This window comes from Rhinolophus ferrumequinum, chromosome 9 (genome assembly GCF_004115265.2).
Source record: "Rhinolophus ferrumequinum isolate MPI-CBG mRhiFer1 chromosome 9, mRhiFer1_v1.p, whole genome shotgun sequence".
Classification (NCBI taxonomy): domain Eukaryota; kingdom Metazoa; phylum Chordata; class Mammalia; order Chiroptera; family Rhinolophidae; genus Rhinolophus; species Rhinolophus ferrumequinum.
In genome coordinates, this window is record NC_046292.1 from 67,962,143 (window position 1) to 67,967,069 (window position 4,927).

At 36.0% G+C, this 4,927-nt stretch overlaps 1 pseudogene; it reads right to left on the reverse strand.

Annotated features, from left to right (window-relative positions):
• Positions 1–2,663: 2,663 nt before the first annotated feature.
• Positions 2,664–3,810, reverse strand: LOC117027102 (C2 calcium-dependent domain-containing protein 6-like; annotated as a pseudogene).
• Between the last annotated feature and the right edge of the window lie 1,117 nt (positions 3,811–4,927).

Here is a 4,927-nt window from a genome sequence, read left to right on the forward strand (position 1 = left end):
GTTCTGTCATGTTATCCTTACATTATTTATAGAACACCTCTTTCAGAATTTTTTCTGGATCCTATGCACTTTGTGTTGTTGGTAATTATATTAGTGAAGTTAACACATAAGATTAACCATCACAGTAATGTTTTCAGTAATGGAAAAATCTTCCTCTTTAGGGGGATAAATTTAATTTTTAGAAATAGCAAAGAAAGAGGTCTGGTGAAACAGCAACCAAACTATTCGTGGTCAAACACAAAAAGCATGACCACAGTGTAAGGGGATTAATTTTCTCATGATGGAAAAAAAAAATCCAGAACTGACTCTTAGGGTGACATTGGTCATGTATGTGAGATAAATTAGAAAGGTAGGTAGGATCCAAAGTACAGAGGCTAGGATTGTAAAGATAATGAGCTTGAACATAATTTTGAATTCAGTGGGGGATCCATGAAAAGTTTTTGAGCAGTGGAATGACATGTATAGTAGTAGAGAATGGATGGAGGGGAAGCAAATAATGTTTGGAAAACCAAATCAAGTATCTTTTTCTGTCTGACTTATTTTACTTAGGATAATACTCTCTAGGTCCCTCCAGGTTGTTGCAAATGGTAAGATTTTATTTTTTTAATGGCTGAGTAATATTCCATCGTATATATGTACCACATCTTCTTTATCTAATCATCTATTGATGGGCACTTAGGTTATTTCCATATCATGGCTATTATAAATAGCACTGCCATGAACATAGGAGTGTATATATCTTTCCCAATTCGTGTTTTGGATTTCTTTGGATAAATACCCAGAAGTGGAATTGCTGGATCATAAGTTAGTTCTACTTTTAAGTTTTTTGAAAAACCTCCAAACCGTTTTCTATAGTGGCTGCACCAACTTTCAATCCCACCAACGGTGCACGAGGGTTCCCTTTTCTCCAACACTTGCCAACACTTGTTTTCTGATTTATTGATATAGTCATTCTGACAAGTGTGAGGTGATATCTCATTGTGGTTTTAATTTGCATTTCTCTGATGACTAGTGATGTTGAGCATCTTTTCATATGTCTATTTGGCCATCAGTATGTCTTCTTATGTCTACTCAGGTCCTCTGCCCATGTTTTTAATCGGACTTTTTTTTTTTTTGGTGTTGTGGTGTATGAATTCTTTATAAATTTTGGATATTAACCCATTGTTAGGTATATCATTGGTGAATGTCTTCTCCGATTTCCATTGGTGAATATCTTCTCCCAAGACAATAGTTTGTCTTATTATTTTGTTGATGGTTTCCTTTACTGTGCAAAAACTTTTCAGTTTGATGTAGTCCTATTTATTTTTCTCTTGTTTCCCTTGCCTGAGGCGATATATCAGAAAAAATATCACTAAGAGCAATGTCAGAGAGTTTACTGCCTGTGTATTCTTCTACGAGTTTTATAGTTTGAGTCTTACATTTATGTCTTTAATCCATTTTGAGTTTGTTCTTGTATATGGAGTAAGAACATGTTCCAGTTTTCCCAACACCATTTATTGAATAGACTATCTTTACCCCTTTGTATATTCTTGCCTCCTTTGTCATAGATTAAATGACCATAGAGATGTGGGTTTATTTCTGGGCTCTCTATTCTGCTCCATTGATCTGTATGTCTGGTTTTATGTCAGTACCATGCTGTTTTGATTTCCTTGGCCTCGTAGTATACTTTGATGTCAGGTAATGTGGTATCTCCAACATTGCTCTTCTTTCTTTCACTTATATGTGGAATCTAAAGAACAAAATAAACAAACAAAAAACAAAACAAAATAGAAACTGACCTTATAGATACAGAAAACAAACTGATTGGTAGTTACAAAATAGTCATGGGCATGTAAAGCACAGGGAATATAGTCAATAATATTGTAATAACTCTGTATAGTGCCAGGTGAGTACCAGACGAGTCAGGGGTGTCACTTCTTAAATTATATAAATGTCTAACACTACACTGTACACCTGAAACTAATATAATGTTGACTGTCAACTCTAATTGAAAAATTAAAAAAATAAATTAAAGAAATAAAATAAAATACAGTGTAAAAAATAGTATCTTTCTGAGATCAAGGACATTATGATATTCCACAATTGTACTGACATACTAACCTTTTTCCGGAACAGGAAATGATTTGACAAATTTATTAGTGAACTGATATTCTGTCTTTTCAGGTTTAAAATAATTTTCCTTGATGGAGAGGATAGAAGTGGGGGAGGGCAAAGGGGAAGGATTAATTGTCAGTTTGATATTGGATCATTAGTTAATTACATGGATTCAATTACTGATTAAATCAAGTTACTTATACTTTAAAAATTCTGTTAAAATAATGTAAAAAATACCTTTTTCCCCCGTAGTATTTAAAGTCTTTATTGTGGTGATAGCAGGATCCTGGGCTAAATTATTCTCAGGATCTAAAGTTTTTCCTGTGGTGCTACCAAGATCACCATTGGCTAACTTTTTCTTAGTGTCTACAGTCTTAATTGTGGTGATATCAACACCATGGGGCCAGATTTTGTTAGTAAGCCTTGCAGTTTTTTAATGTGTTGGGTAAGGAGGATCTCTGTCTTCAGGGTCTATAACCTCTGCACTTAAAATGTTTATATATTTGCACATATCTTGGTTCTTCCTTTTTCTGACTAACATTTTGTTGTTTATATTTCTTAGAAAAGGATCAAAACCGTCCTTGATGTTGAACTTCTGGAACTGATATTTTGGTTTGAATTCTATACCTTCTGATCTGAAAGATGGTCCAATGTATTCTTTTTTGTGAAAAAGCCACTGACTTTCCTTTTTTATTTGTATTTAGCTGTCCACAGGCCTTTTATTTTGCATGAACCCATCTACACAATCAGGGACTTCTACGATTTCATTCATTGTGCTAAAGGAACCATGCAAATGCTCTGATGCAGATGAGTCTGTTTTTAAAATGCTTGGATATCTATCTTTTAATTTTACTTCTGGTTGAAAGGGTACATCATTCATTATTCTGTCTGGCACAGCTTCTGATTGACATTCCTCTAAAGGTGGTGTTTGCTTCTCTTCCATTATTATCAGGTGAGAAATAGTAGTGGGCAATGGAGTATCTGTTTGTTTTGTTGATTCATCACTTTTAGGGGCAACAGCATTTATTGTGTCTTTATTCGACTGATTCAAAGTTGGTAGAATCAGGCCTTTCTTATCATCATTATCCAGAAACTCACTTGGAACAGTTTCAGCGTCCTCCTTTATAAGGTATCTGATGTTATAGTATCTTCAGACTTTTCAAATTGGCTTTCCAGTACCTCATTGGTATTACTTCCCTTAGGATGATTATGTCATGGTTTTGGATTAAGAGTTCCTTCTAAATATGTGGCTTTTTCTCTCCATGTCCTGAGATCTCTATATTCTTTTTTCACTTTTACCAGCCTTTCTCAAGGTTGTGGCCGAAGTGTTGTCAGTCGCACTACAGGAGGCTGGTTGGACTGGGGTCCTGAAGTGGGCGTCCCCACAGTGACATTCAGGTCTGGGGGTAAGAATGGTGGATATTCTATTGGCTGTGGTGTAATAACATTTGTCACAGGGGCTGTACTTTCTGGAGGTGGTGCAACATTCATAAATGTGGATGGCTCAATGATTTTCTGAAGAGGTTTTAACTGATGTGAAAATCCATAACCAAAGTTTCCATAGGAGAACGTAAATTCCACCAACACTCTGCCGATACACTGAATTACTTCATAAAGGTGTACCTGAACACTCCCTAACAAGAGAGGATACTTTTCTTTATTGTCATTTTGCATTAGTTCCAAGTAAATGCGATTCCTCTCTTCATCTTGATGTCTGGGAACCCACCAACGGAATCACTGGCTCTGAGCTCCATTCCCGGGGCAGCAGCTAGAAAGGCGGCGGCAGAGACATAGGGTGGGGAATTGAGTTGTCTGGCTTGGGATGGGGGCTGGAGAGACAGCTTTCTCCTGGATGGAGGAGCTGGCAGAGGCCATTGTTTCTTTGTTGAGCCCCCCCCCCCCCAGTCATGTGCAATAAATGCCTTTTTATTGGGTTACATACCATATCCTATTTGTATCCTCTGCATCTTCTATAATGCCTACAATTTTAAAATAACATTGCTTCAGGGCATAGCTGAAGAGTGGTCATTTACCCTTAAATATTTCGTTTTCTATTTGAGAGTATCAACATTCACTAGACCAAATAAGAAACATCTGAATTATTCTAGACACTTTTCTTTCCTATGCCATCTACATTAAATATATAATCAAGTCCTATTTTGCCACCATGTCATGGCCTTATTTTAGGGACCCATGAGCTATCTATAAACATGAACAGTTTTATTGGTCTTTTTAAATACAGTATCAACCCCCTGAAATAAATTTATTTGTTTATTTATATTTTAATCCTGTGAATAAACACCAAATGGCTTCTAAACCAAGCACTCTATTGGGCTCTGGGTATGTAATAACTAACAAAGTAAACATGATCACTGAGTTGCATGGACTCATAATTTAGTGGGAAGGTGGGTATAAACCTATATATGATGATGAATTATAATCAGTGCTATGAAGAAAAAGAACAGAGAGGTATGCAAGAGAATTACACTGTAGCCAAATTGACCTTTCTAAAGATCCAATCTGATCAGACCTAAAATCTTTCGTTTACTCCCAGTTGCCTACAGGATTACATCTAGGCTCCTGACAGGGGTCCACAAGGAACGGGTTTATACCTTAATGTCCACCACAATGCCAAACTCATTGAGGCTCATTTAGTTGAATGCATGAATGAATGAATGGTGAAACTTAAACATGGTTTTAAGACAACCCTTCATTTACTTGTATTAATAAAGTTTGCTAGTTTCGAAACAGATTGCCAAATGCTTCATTAAGAGAAAAAAATGCTTTCATCAGTTTTTCCATTTAGAACTATTTTTTTTTGTCCTTGAAAACA